This window comes from Schistocerca piceifrons, chromosome X (assembly GCF_021461385.2).
Source record: "Schistocerca piceifrons isolate TAMUIC-IGC-003096 chromosome X, iqSchPice1.1, whole genome shotgun sequence".
Lineage (NCBI taxonomy): Eukaryota > Metazoa > Arthropoda > Insecta > Orthoptera > Acrididae > Schistocerca > Schistocerca piceifrons.
The window spans coordinates 794,721,454-794,737,537 of record NC_060149.1 but is presented as its reverse complement, the minus strand read 5'-3'; positions in this window follow the sequence as shown (position 1 = coordinate 794,737,537).

The window sequence follows — 16,084 nt, the reverse complement described above, 5'->3', positions numbered from 1 at the left end:
CTCAGAAGAAGAAGAAAATACAGTAATGGACTCAAACATCCCAGAGCAAACAAACAAAGAACAACACGCATCAATTAAACAGTCAGACGAAAACGAAATCTTAATACAGCCACCAGAACAAACACAAATAGAACACGAAGTGACACACATGTTAGATATAGAAGAAAAATTTCAGCTGACATATATAGAATACAAAGACACAAATACAGACATTAGACCATTCTTGCATAGACTGCCAAATAACCCACAAGTCGAAACAACAATAAAAACTATCAACACAATCATACACAACAAAATAAATGAAAACACAACTATGGAAGAGTTACAACTACTGGTTTATATAGGAGCACTCACTACACTAAATATACACATTAGGCAGAGATCAGAACCAACCAACACACAGAAGAAACCCACAAAACCAGCATGGCAACACAGGCTACAGATCAGAATAGAAAAACTGAGAAAAGACATCGGACAGCTAACACAATTTATAAGAAGTGAAATGTCAGAAAAAAAAACGAAAAAGGTTAGGTAAAATCTCACAAGAAGTGATAGAGCAATTAGATGAAAAGAAGCAGAAATTACAAGCATTGGCTAAACGACTTAGAAGATACAAAAAAAGTGAAAATAGAAGGAAACAAAACCAAACATTCAACACAAACCAAAAGAAATTTTACCAGACAATAGATAACACACACATTAAAATAGACAATCCACCAAACATAACAGACATGGAAAACTTCTGGAGCAACATATGGTCAAACCCGGTACAACATAACAGGCATGCACTGTGGATACAAGCAAAAACAGATACATACAAGATGATACCACAAATGCCTGAAGTGATAATTTTGCAACATGAAGTCACCCAAGCAATTAGTTCTACTCACAATTGGAAAGCCCCTGGAAAAGATAAAATAGCAAATTTCTGGCTAAAGAAATTCATCTCAACACATTCACATCTAACTAAATTATTTAACAGTTACATTGCAGACCCATACACATTCCCTGATACACTTACACATGTAATAACTTACCTGAAACCTAAAGATCAAGCAGACACAGCAAACCCAGCTAAATATCGCCCCATAACATGCCTACGAAAAATATACAAAATATTAACTTCAGTCACTACACAGAAATTAATGACACATACAACACAGAACAAAATTATAAATGAAGAACAAAAAGGCTGTTGCAAAGGAGCACGAGGATGTAAAGAGCAACTGATAATAGATGCAGAGGTGACATATCAAGCTAAAACTAAACAAAGGTTGCTGCACTATGCATACATTGATTACCAAAAAGCTTTTGATAGTGTACCCCACTCATGGTTACTACAAATATTGGAAATATACAAAGTAGATCCTAGATTGATACAGTTCCTAAACATAGTAATGAAAAATTGGAAAACCACACTTAATATCCAAACAAATTCAAATAATATCACATCACAGCGAATACAGATTAAGCGTGGAATATACCAAGGAGACTCATTAAGTCCTTTCTGGTTCTGCCTTGCTCTGAACCCACTATCCAACATGCTAAATAATACAAACTATGGATACAATATTACTGGAACATACCCACACAAAATCACACATCTGCTATACATGGATGATCTAAAACTACTGGCAGCAACAAATCAACAACTCAACCAATTACTAAAGATAACAGAAGTACTCAGCAATGATATGAATATGGCTTTTGGAACAGACAAATGCAAGAAAAATAGCATAGTCAAGGGAAAACACACTAAACAAGAAGATTACATATTGGATAACCACGGCGACTGCATAGAAGCGATGGAAAAAACAGATGCCTATAAATATCTAGGATACAGACAAAAAATAGGAATAGATAATACAAATATTAAAGGAGAACTAAAAGAAAAATATAGACAAAGATTAACAAAAATACTGAAAACAGAATTAACAGCAAGAAACAAGACAAAAGCTATAAATACTTATGCTATACCAATATTGACCTAATCATTTGGAGTAGTGAAATGGAGTAACACAGACCTAGAAGCACTCAATACACTTACACGATCACAATGCCACAAATATAGAATACATCACATACATTCAGCAACTGAAAGATTCACATTAAGCAGAAGGGAAGGAGGAAGGGGATTTATCGACATAAAAAACCTACATTATGGACAGGTAGACAATTTAAGAAAATTCTTTATAGAACGAGCAGAAACTAGCAAAATACACAAAGCAATCACTCATATAAATACATCGGCTACACCACTGCAATTTCATAACCACATCTACAACCCTTTAGATCACATAACAACAACAGATACGAAGAAAGTAAATTGGAAAAAGAAAACACTACATGACAAGCACCCGTATCATCTAACACAGCCACACATCGATCAAGACGCATCCAACACATGGCTGAGAAAAGGCAATATATACAGTGAGACGGAAGGATTCATGATTGCAATACAGGATCAAACAATAAACACCAGATATTACAGCAAGCATATTATTAAAGATCCCAATACCACAACAGATAAATGCAGACTTTGCAAACAACAAATAGAAACAGTAGATCACATCACAAGCGGATGTACAGTACTAGCAAATACAGAATACCCCAGAAGACATGACAATGTAGCAAAAATAATACATCAACAGCTTGCCTTACAAAATAAACTTATACAACATGTTCCCACATACAAGTATGCACCACAAAATGCACTGGAGAACGATGAATACAAATTATACTGGAACAGAACCATTATAACAGATAAAACAACACCACATAACAAACCTGACATCATACTCACCAATAAAAAGAAGAAATTAACACAACTAATCGAAATATCCATACCCAATACAACAAATATACAAAAGAAAACAGGAGAAAAAATTGAAAAATACATCCAACTGGCTGAGGAAGTCAAGGACATGTGGCATCAGGATAAAGTTGAGATACCAATTATACTATCAACTGCAAGAGTCATACCACACAATATCCACCAGTACATCAATGCAATACAGCTACATCCAAACTTACATATACAACTACAGAAATCTGTAATTATTGACACTTGTTCAATTACCCGAAAGTTCCTAAATGCAATGTAACATATACCGTACAGTTAAAAGGAAGTCACGCTTGATCAAGGTCCGCGTCACCTTCCGTATTTAACCGGACATAATGTCTGAGACAAGAAAGAAATAATAATAATATTTCTTTCTGGTGTAAGTCTTTCAACTTGACGCTATTTCGGCGACTTGCGTGTCCCTAATCCACCCCAGTAATCCTGCCAGGGGGAAAAAAAACAACCTAAAGCTTAAGGTGGAAACCTAACCACGTGCCGTCCGCGGTGAATCTTCACATCACTGAGAGGTGATGACTAGTTTAAAGACAGACTGAAATTTCTGTTGTCCAAATGGAAAAGGACCCTACGACTTTTAATTTTCTGGCCACAGGTTTTGCCACTAGGCCACCAGGCCCGACGATAGATTGATGAGACGAGGCATCTGATCTGACTAATCAAATGGAATAAAGTGTCAGGACAAATTTTGCAGACCGTTAGCCGCGAGAGGAGACGGAGAAATACATGTACTGGGGGACACCGTGCTTCCAATACTTTATGTTAGGGACTTCGACTTCCGCAGGAAAGTCCCTCGAAACTTGCGTTCTCGGTATAACCAATGATCATTCTCATTCCAGGTAGTTGTTCGTAGATGGCTGGTTAAGTTCGATCTGTTTGCCACACAGCACACTAGCGGCCACTATTGCTGCTTTTCTCTTATGCATGGCATAGACACCAGGCAACCCTCAACAGACAGATTGCCATCTGGTAAAGTTTATGTTCTAAAACGCTCCCATCGATGTTTCTTTCTGTCTCATGGTGATAACTTACGCTGAAGATAGTAAATTTCAGTTACTTGTTAATACACGAAGTATATTCTGGTCTTCTTTGTGATGTAAGTATATTACTCGTGTAAGTAGGCTGTTTAGGCTTTTATGTTGGTAACGTCACGTAGCGCTCTATATGAAAATCATTGAATGTACTGTGTGCAATCTGTGGCTGGTTTGCATTGTTGGAATTTGCTATTTTAGTGTTGGGCAGTTGGCTGTTAACAGCGCATAGCGTTGCGCAGTTGGAGGTGAGCCGCCAGCAGTGGTGGATGTGGGGAGTGAGATGGCGGAATTTTGAGAGCGGACGATCTGGACGTGTGTCCATCAGAACGAGTAAATTTGTGATATTGGATATCATGAACTAATATATATATGATGACTTTGGAACATTATTAAGGTAAATACATTGTTTGTTCTGTATGAAAATCTTTCATTTGCTAACCATGCCTATCAGTAGTTGGTGACTTCAGTAGTTAGAATCTTTTATTTAACTGGCAGGCAGTACTGACGCTCGCTGTATTGCAGTAGTTCGAGTAACGAAGATTTTTGTGAGGTAAGTGATTCATGAAAGGTATAGGTTATTGTTAGTCAGGACCATTCTTTTGTAGGGATTATTGAAAGTCAGATTGCGTTGAGCTAAAAATATTGTGCGTCATTTTATTGATGATCAGAATAAGTAAAGAGAGAAATGTCTGTGCACGTTCAGTTTTGCTCAGCTGTTTGAAAATCAAATAACGTAAGGGATTTATCAGCACAATCATTCATTCGTACATTTTTCTAAGGAGAGGTTTCACTTGTTTCAAAATAAATTTTGTAAAATTAACTGCAATGAATTTACTCATGCTCCTGAAACATATACAGGGTTACTCGAAATGATCTAGACTTTTTTTGACAGTGATCCAATGACATCCAACAATATGGCTGCCAGACCAACGGAGAAGGCATTTCGCATAGCTCATGCTGCAATTGCAAGACAACAATGATAATTTCATTTCTCAACATGATGTTGCTCCAATGCACTTCCACAACGATGGTCATGAATTCCTTCATACTGGGCTACAACGACGATGGATCGCTTGTGAATCAGCTAGCAGTCTAGAGTTGCTGGCATGGCCTTCATTTTCTCAGGATGTGACACTGATTTTTACCTCTGGAGCTACGCCAGTGACACTGTTTTCACTCCTTCACTTGCTCACAACTTTGCTGAATTACCAAGACGTATCGGGGCAACTGTGACTGACATTGATGCTGACTTAGGGTGAGTGTGGGCTGAAGTGGACTACAGACTATGCACGGGGCATATGTGAACATGTACAAAAAAACTTTTTATATTTGAAAGTGTATAGATCACTCTGAAAAATCGTGTAAATAATAGTGGAGTTAAAAGCAACTAAACGTACCTAATTATCTTCCAACAGATGGCACAAGTAAATATTCTGAGCGTTTATTAATCGGAAATGCTGCACTCAAATGCAGTAATGGTTGCTAAAAGTAATTAATACAGGTTAACTTCTCACGCATCAGCACAGGAACAAGCTTCCCATAGTAGGCCCAACAGCTTACCCACTCTAATAATAAAATTGTTTTTACGAATGAAGAATATAGTTAAACATTTCTCAAAGCAGCGGGCTAATGATTGAATAGAAATATAGGTAAAGTCAATGTCTTCATCAACTTTTCCTCAGGAGAATCCACCTGCCGACAAAAGTGCTTTGCCAATAGGAAATCTAAGGGTTCTAAGGTATAAATGTTTGGAAAACCCATCCTCCTTACCAGATGTGGATCCCTTTGAGTTCCTACCATTCCCACATCGAAAGTAATTTATGACGAAAAATGTTTTGAGCCCATTGAAGATAACATAGCAATAACAGGTGAGTATTTTGCAGGCTTCCCAAATTAGCAATTCAGAGAGAATCTAATGAGTGGAGAAGTTTTGAGTTTAATATATTGATGTAAAGGTCTACTGCCTGCTGGAGTGGCCGAGCGGTTCTAGGCGCTACAGTGTGGAACCTCGCGACCGCTACGGTCGCAGGTTCGAATCCTGCCTCGGGCATGGATGTGTGGTGTCCTTAGGTTAGTTAGGTTTAAGTGGTTCTAATTCTAGGGGACTGATGACCTCAGAAGTTAAGTCCCATAGTGCTCAGAGTCATTTGAACCATTTTTAAAGGTCTACTACGTATGAGAAAGTATCTTATCTAGAAAATCCACATTCTTTCACGACCAAGCCCGAGGAATCTCTATTTCCATTTGTACTGTGTAACTTTCTTGCAGCGTAATAACGAGGAAAATGGTGTGTCTCGAGGAAGAACGCTTAGTCTCTTCTCGTTCTTGCAAGGGCCACATTGCCTCCCCTTCCTTGCAGTAACGTATACTCTGTCTCAGACTCCATACATTAATATATTTATAAATTTGGATATTACATCCTGTAGGTGAGTTCTAAATTCGTCAGTGATTTTTGTCATTAACTGTTTCACTTTTTTGGTCTTTCTGTGAAGATATTTTGACTTTATATCATCATGACAGATCAGTACTCTGCATTCTTGTAAGTTGTTATCCAAGCTAGCTGTTATCATTTACGGCTTTCCATTGCAATACGTATAGTTATTGACATGATAGATGATCTATTTTTGATAATAACTGACAATAGTCCCCCTTTTTTATAAATATATTAATGAAGAAGACATCGCTTAATGTATATTCTAGTAATGTTATTGTTATGTATTACACTTTTACCATTATACATGTTTTTTTATTGAAATTACCTCTTCTGGCCCCCAAAGTAAAATATGACGTTTTACATTATATATAGTAAGAAGATTAGAACTCGAGATGGTTGTATGGTCTGTCAGAACAGAGTATTATGTTTCTACTCTGATGATATTCCCATCATTAGTGTACATTACTAGGCCAACAGACATTTTACATAATATTATTTATGACTGGTAATGGCTGATAATTATTTTTCAATTGCTGCATTTACAACTACTTCCATAAATCTACTTCTTTATTTTTTCATTTATTTCTTACATGCTTTTCAGTTGTCTAAGCCAAATTACCCGATTCTCCCTTGTTTTTGGGACGTCTATGAAGAGCTCACTAGCACTTAATCTAATTTATCCAGATTGACCTTTAAGTCTGACACATTTCGATGAAATGTACTGATCCTTTCGGGGAATGTGTTTCTCTATTATTCCTGTTGGGTCTAAGGTTGGCTATTGTATGACAGATTATTTTGTGTTCACAATAAACATGAAACACTTGTGTTTATAGCGTTTTTGCGTACTATTGTTTAGGTACTCTTCAGTAAGTTATTGAGCTTTTTACACCATATACCTTTCATTGTCAAGACCGTTTGGTTTTCCTTGTATCCATGATCATGAAGATCATACTTGGAACCTCAGTTTTGGTCATTTACTCAGATATTCCTTGTTACTGAGTCCTTGTGCGTTGAGACATATGATACACTGAATTGAACGATGTACTGTACTCAAAAATTGTTTGTGGTTATACTGTTGGCACCCTTGCTTTAATTGTATTTAAAAGTCATTTTACGGCCTACATTATTGTCATTTAGCTTTTTATTAGACAGATAATACGTTGTAATATGTATCTAACATTATTTAAAAATATTATGATAAGTATGATTAATTTGATATCTGATTATTCTACATTGGTACAAATGTTACTTACCACGTTTCTTATTATGGTTTTTTATCTTAATATTACGCTTGTGTGCCACTGCTCATTCGACTAGCCATCTTCGTTGTTGTATCTTTCAGGTTATGTCCTAACTACATATGTTCAGTTACTTATTTATGTATATGTCATTAATTGCTGATGCACGAAAATCACTGTCTTGATATTGTTAAGGTGATTTTAAGTTCCTACATAAGTCATGCGTTATTTTTATTGGCCAATTTTTCATAGATAATGCTTTTATATTATTATTCTCTCTATGAATTTCGTCTTCTTAAAGTTAAGTCAGGTACTAGCCAATTGTCTTAGACCGAAACCGATGGTAAATAACTTGTTCTAATGCGACCTTGTGTAGTGCGTTTCCTAAAAACGTATTGTAAAGTAGCCTCTTGTCGATGTTATTTGCATTGTTTCAGTATTCGGTTTTCCACAAGCAGGATTACACTGCCACCGGAAACACACAAAATGTTCAGCTGAGAGTAGTTTGGAAAGATGACACATTATTACATATAGTGAAAAGCGTTTAACACGAAAACGTTTAATACAAAAACTAGGTTAACATGACATAATATTGTCATCCCGACAAAATGATACGTAACTGAACCCTTTTTTTTAATACCAAAATAAAATTCGTTCAACACGAACAGATTTCGTTTCTCGGAAGCACAAATGTAATTGCTTTGTGGTTTGTGAGGCAGTGACGTCACCCAAATTTGTTTGTTTTTTCGATACACTGAACAAAGCAAACGTTTGCTACTACTGTTGCTATGTTACTGCGTGTCTTTGCGTCTTGCCATGGTCAAAACACTTCAGATTTCTAATTCGGGGACGGGTGTGCCGAAGTCGCTGAAATAAATGAATTTTGCGTAAAAATCTTTCTGACATTTAATTTTTTAAATAGAAGCGCTGTAAATTTAATTTTCGTGCGCAGTAGCAGAAAAAGTTTCCGCCTTAGAGAACCATTCTACATTACCACTGCACGAATTGGTTGTAGTCGATCACGATGGCACCGTGTTTATCGACGACATCTAAGACGAATTTGACAAATGGAATCAATATTGTTGTTTACATGTATATTCAAATGTCGAAATGAATAAAACAACTGAAGATATCGAACAACCTAACGATATTTCCTCTCTTGTTTAATTTGTACACTTCCGCTTTTCTCCTACGCTGGCTACGAAGCTTGACTATGCGGATGTATGGGAAACAGCTAGCCAACACAAAGCCTTCGAAACAACTGCTTAAATTATAAATTTCGATCTAGACTCTTAAGCCAATAGTTCTGTAAACGGAAATCACAACCTAACTGAAATAAAACATAAGTTACATGTTTTCCCCTGTCCAGATTGGCATCCCTTCTTGTCTGTTTTGAGGGCGTAAACTTTGTCATAAGCTGCATCAAAAATACACTCCAGGCCATTAAAATTGCTACACCACGAAGATGACGTGCTACAGATGCGAAATTTAAACGACAGGAAGAAGATGCTGTGAAATGCAAATGATTAGCTTTTCAAAGCATTCCCACAAGGTTGGCGCCGGTGGCGACACCTACAACGTGCTGACGTGAGGAAAGTTTCCAACCCATTTCTCATACACAAACAGCAGTTGACCGGCGTAGCCTGGTGAAACGTTGTTGTGATGCCTCGTGTAAGGAGGAGAAATGCGTAACATCACGTTTCCAACTTTGATAGAGGTCGGATTGTAGCCCATCGCGATTGCGGTTTATCGTATCGCGACATTGCTGCTCGCTTTGGTCGAGATCCAATGACTGTTAGCAGAATATAGAATCGGTGGGTTCTGGAGGGTAATACGGAACGCCGTGCTGAATCCCAACGGCCTCGTATCACTAGCAGTCGAGGTGACAGGCATCTTATCCGCATGGCTGTAACGGATCGTGCAGCCACGTCTCGATCCCTGGGTCAACACATGGGGACGTTTGCAAGACCACAACCATCTGCCCAAACTGTTCGACGACGTTTGCAGCAGCATGGGCTATCAGCTCGGAGACCATGGCTGCGGTTACCCTTGACGCTGCATCACAGACAGGAGCGCCCGAGATGGTGTACTCAACGACGAACCTGGGTGCACGAATGGCAAAACGTTATTTTTTCGGATGAATCGAGGTTCTGTTTACAGCATCATGATGGTCGCATCCGTGTTTGGCGACATCGTGGTGAACGCACATTGCAAGCGTGCATTCGTCATCGCCGTACTGGCGTATCACCCGGCGTGATGTTATGGGGTACCATTGGTTACACGTCTCTGTCACTTCTTGTGCGCATTGACAGCACTTTGAACAGTGGACATTACATTTCAGATGTGTTGCGACCCGTGGCTCTACCCTTCATTCGATCCCTGAGAAACCCTAAATTTCAGCAGGATAATGCACGACCGTATGTTGCAGGTCCTGTACGGGCCTTTCTGGATACAGAAAGTGTTCGACTGCTGCCCTGGCCAGCACATTCTCCAAATCTCTCACCAACTGAAAACGTCTGGTCAATGGTGGCCGAGCAACTGGCTCGTCACAATACGCCAGTCACTACTCTTGATGAACAACCGAGCGAGGTGTCGCAGTGGTAGCACACTGGACTCGCATTCGGAGGACGACGGTTCAATCCCGCGTCCGGCCATCCTGAGTTAGGTTTTCCGTGATTTCCCTAAATCACTCCAGGCAAATGCTGGGATGGTTCCTTTGAAAGGGCACGGCCGACTTCCTTCCCTAATCCGATGAGACCGATGACCTCGCTGTTTGGTCTCTTCCCCTACACAATCCAATCCAATCTTGAACTGTGGTATCGTGTTGAAGCTAGGTGGGCAGCTGTACATGTACACGCCATCCAAGCTGTGTTTGACTCAATGCCCAGGCGTATGAAGGCCGTTATTACGGCCAGTGGTGGTTGTTCTAGGTACTGATTTCTCAGGATCTATGCACCCAAATTGCGTGAAGATGTAATCACATGTCAGTTCTAGTATAATATATTTGTCCAATGAATACCCGTTTATCGTCTGCATTTCTTCTTGGTGTAGCAATTTTAATGGCCTGTAGTGTACCTTGGGATCATGTGAGACGGGATAAATGTTTTTAAGGATAACTTGATACTAACATGTGCTAAATTCAGAAGCAGAAATAACATTCTTCATAAGCTCTGTGGCACTAATTTGGGCCCATCAGCAGACACTCCTCGAGTATCGGCATTTGGATTCGTATACTCATCAACAGCGTGTCTGGCTGAATAATCCATGTGTAGGAGAAACAGACGTGCAACCTAAGGCATCTATGTGCATTGTTAGTGGTTCAATACTCTGTACTCTAACATACTCCTTACCTATCTTCATTCACGTTCCACCTCCTAATCAAACGGAAGAATACGCTATACTCTGTTGATAACCCCGACCTTCCAATATTGAATGATGTATGCCCTGTGGAACGAAAAAGATGGAGATCACGACATCCCACTATTATCATAGCCAGGATTATTAATGAATTCAGTGCCATCGATGAATAGAAAAGATTGTCCTCCACAATGCCTGAAACTGCCCTGCATCCAGGACAAGCCTCCTGGATTTGACCAGCCTCGGGCAATTTGAACTACTCCGAATAGCAGGCCATAGAAGATGTACAGGCACTTGAAACAAATGGGAGAAATCTTCTTCACCATCTTCTGACTGTAGTCCTGAACGACATACAGTTGCTCATAACGAACGTGTCTAAAGGTACCTTTCGAAGATTACCTGACAGTAGCGATTGCTACGTTAAAATTTATAAAAGACCTTGATATTCGTTTATAGCTGCTGTCATTTGTGTTATATTATGCTGGAGAGCTGTGCTGAAGTGTTGATATGTTGTAGTTTAGTAATCTTTGTATTTAACTATTCTTGTAATTTAAAAAAACTGTTAATGTATGCCATATGATAAATAAATATCAAACATTGTGCTGAAAAAGACATTACAAAAAATAACAGATTTTTTTCCCAAAGAAACGATGATATAGTGCATATAGACTCCTTTAATAGAGCAAATGGAAATACTGTACTGAAATACAATTTGATTAGACCGAAAGTACAGCTCTTTTTCCCATGTGTGTCTTAAGAAATCCTTTTTAACACGAAAAATGTCGGTCTCCGCAGTAAAGCGTCCTTCAGTGTACTTCAAAGAAGTTAAATAATTTATATGGTTTTATATTTTCAAACTTGTGGAAAGTTACTTCAGATCTTGATATCCCATCAACGATACGGTAGTATATCGTGGCCTTCTTACAGGACAGATCCCTGCGCGCGGCTGAACTGTGTTAGAGAAACAGCGAAAACCTAAATGTCGATGGCTACAGGAGGATGCGACTCTTACCAGTCTCGATTTCTGGGTCCATTGTCTTTACTATACACTTCTATTTATTATTGGAACTATAAGGCTGTTGGAAGTAGATTCGATTAATGGTTAGTGATAGTCATCACAGACGTTCGGACTGTAAAATGTTCCCATGGTTTCCATTACGTTGCGAAGAATCTTCTTTTAGAGGGATGCAAACAGTGATGAGCTACTGAAACTCTGGCAATGAAAACACAAACTTGGCAACTTAATTACAGTCAGCTAATGGCAGTGAATCCTTTTAGAAAAGTAGCGTAAAAAAGCGCAGATTCTGATTAGTCAAAGCAAACAAACAAAATAGACACACAAACAATACTGCAATCATTCTTCCCCTCTTTCTCTTCTCCGCCTCCATGTTTGTTTCTCTTTCGTATCATTCACCTGCCTACCCAAACACCGGTACATCTGCAAATCCATTTCCGAGAACACACACACAGCCCGTAAGCTCACAGCCTGGCTATAGTAGGTAGTGCCATTCACAGAGAATTTAAATACGCGTACTCAGGTCGAACAAAGCACTGAGCTTTAGATAGTGGCGAAACTCTTCCCACTATCAGCTAAAACACAAGGCTCATCCAAAGCCGTGGTGAATGCCAGTACCAATTTAACCTGTTAAAATACAGCGCAACTGTATTAGTGCCAAACGACGTGCTCTCGACTCTTCCGCAAAATAAATGAATAAATAACTAAATAAATAAATAAATAAAAATGATTACTAAAACAGCTCCTGGACGGCAGTGTACTACTCTGATAGAATGAACACTAGCTCAATTGTGCGTCAGAAGCTAGTTTTTAGATCTTTTGTAAATCATTGGTGGTGTCATAACCGTGATTGTTCTTGGTACCTCCAGAATTTTTGTTTTTTAAATTATGGGTGGTATACTGAGGTGGCGCAGTGCTTAAGGTAGTAGATTCGCATTTGGGGAGTCGGCGGTTCATAATCCTGGCTGATAATCTTGATTTAAGTTTCCTGTAATTGCCTTCAATCGTGCGGTGCAAATGCCCTGATGGTTCCATTGAAAAGGACACTACCGGTTTCTTCTCTATCATCTATCTAATCGGCAACAAGCGTTAAACACTTGTTTTCCTTTATTCCTTTTTGCATCAGTACAATTTTGACTTGCTATGAACCCCATTGTGTAATTTTATTCTGCTCCGATGTATCAGAAGTTACATCACTTGCCCTCTAAAAGCTATCATTATCCGTAACAGTTTTTGGATATTTTTTAATAGAAAATCATGTTTGATTTTCCATAACTGATTAACAGACAAGTACTTTCCGTCTGCAGGTATCTTACAATGATCCCTTGACCGAAATTTCAACAATTTTTCATTCAAGTTTCAGCAATATAATAATACTTTCTCGCAGATTATGGCAACACACGGTTTGATACCATTGACTTCGATGTTAACGTCATGAAATAAGACCACATTTTTTTCTCCAGTCGTTGAGCACAATATAGTTTAACATTATTATCACTACTTTTCGTGAAAAAAAACAAACTGGCACAACCACTAAAACTACCCGCTCCACAACATCCGCTCGTTCCCCATAACACATGGCTACCACTTTTAAGAGCAAACTGCAGCATTATGAAAGTATAACATGCAACAAAAATCTGCCCCTGCATGTCTTCTTACTTGAAGAGTTATGACATCAGCTATGTCATATTTGTGATGACATTAGTCGAAAACTGTCTGCAGTTACTAAGAACAAGGATTTTCGGAGCCGTACGGCCCAGTGATCTTGTGGTTTAGAGCGTGCCTGGAAACCAAGACATCACCTGATCGAATCCCTGTCGGACCACGGAAATAATCCAGCCATCACCTCTTAAGGATATGAGGAGTGACCGGAAACGATACGTGGTTCGGATTCAACCTTAAACTGTAGGTCTTCTTTCCCCGATCGGATAACTCGGGTACATAAGGGAAAGGCAAGTCGTCGAACTGATGCCCACATGAAAGACTTGCATCCGGCCATTGAGCCACCAGAAAAATGAGTAGCCGAATAATACGCCTTGCTCTCAGTCTGAAAATACTTCGTGTGTGAGCGTAATTATAGCCTTACACATGACGTTATACAGGGTGAATCACTAACTATTGCACCAAGAATAGCTCCGAAAGTATGAAAGGTGCTGAAAAGTTTGTTGGACAGAAGTTGCGTGGGACAACGGGGGCATTATGTGACGGTCTTTAGTTGCTAGGGGGGGGGGGGGGGGTCGCTTCAGAGATATGAAGGTCTTCTTTGTTTTATAAATGGGATGCTATAGTTTGGTACTTATTTTCTGATAGCGGGTATCGAGACAGTGTGAATTCAGTGCTACAATCTTCTTATCATGGATTGAGTGATATTCCTTATCACATCGGCACTTGTCGAAGCACACGCTCTGACAATTTTCTCTCGCATATCTTCAGGTATAGTTGGAACGTCTTTACAAACAATGCCTTTTACGAATCCCCACAAGAAAAAATCCAGGGGCGTCAAGTCTGGCGAACGAGCCGATCACGACATCTCCTCCGCGTCCAATCCAACGATTTGGAAATTGTCTCTGCAACTCATTTCTAGCCGTCAGAGAAAAATGTGCCGGACACCCATCGTGTTGATATCACACCTAACGGTACTTCTTCCAATAACAGACCTAATGTTTCTTGCAGGAATGTGTTGTACTTCCTACCATTAAGATTTCCTTCGATGAAATAGGAGCCTATAATTCTGTCCTCCAGAATCCCACACCATACATTCATCGACCACGGTTTTTGGTGTGCAACTTACCGGAGCTAACATGGATTTTCAGTTGACCAATAACGCATGTTATGCAAACTAACATTTCAATGGTTCGTGAATGTAGCCTCGTCAATGAATAAAATCAAATTAATAAATGTGTCATCCCTCTGAATCTGAAGTTGAGCCCATCGGCAGAATTCAATGCGACGCATACAATGCGTAGCAGTTAATTATTGGTGGAGACTGTTATGGCAAGGATGGTATTTATGGCGATGCAGAACACGAACAACACTACTCTGGCTCATGCCAGATTCCTTTGCTATTTGACGCGAACCAACACAAGGATCGCGAACCACAGTGGCAAGAGTACCAATCTCAGATTCCTCGTTAGTAACTTTCCTCTGCCGGATATGTTTCCGATGCGTTAAAGATCCAGTTGTTCTCAATTTATCATAAACATATTTAAATATAAACGTTTAGGATGAGTACGTTGAGGATATCTTTCACCGCATGTCTCTAGCTCTCACTCAATTTCGTTGGCATTCTCCGTAAATGAGAAGCATATCGACTCGTTCTTCGAAGGAATACATCATTTACATTCGCTTGATTCGACGATACTAGTCTTACCGTTCCTATTAGTGTTGTATTGAGCAACCGTCGAATGGTGTTTACATGTCAATGACACCTTAGATGGATACACCTTATTCGGCGAATATTTACTATTTGCACGATATACAAAAGAGAATTGTCAGAGAATGTGCTTCGGTAAGTGCCCAAGTGATAAGGAATACCACTCAATCCATGATAAGAGCATTGCGTCACTGCATTAATACCAACGGTCATCACTTCGAACACCTTCTGTAAATGGACGTTCATGCCACCTTTTTGAGGTTCGTTGTCCTTCAAAGACCTTACACATCATTGGATTCGTCTCAATAGTCGCTATCAGAAAATAAGTACCAAACTATGGCATCAGATTTAAAAAAGACAAAGTTGACTTTCGTATCACAGACGCGACCCCACCTAGCAACAAAAAACTAACGTTATATTATGGCCCCGTTGTGCCATGCAACATTTGTACCATAAACTTTTCAGCTACTATCATACTTTCGGAGTTATTCTAGGTGGCAATTACCCTGTATTTGTATTAGCTGCTCACTGGTTGAACGTGATCTTCAGAGGAATTTGGATTCTTGTACTTTAGAAGCGACTTTTCTGGTCTACCTGCCTATTCTACACTGCTTGACAGTAGCAAAGGGGCAGGGACGTTGATAAACAGGAATAATCACAAACAATGATGAACGACATGAAACACAGTAGATACGTAATAAAGGTGGACTGGTATCTTTACGACAAAAAATGGCACAGATTTCACCAGATGGGAAAGGAGGATAACAGACTTAAAT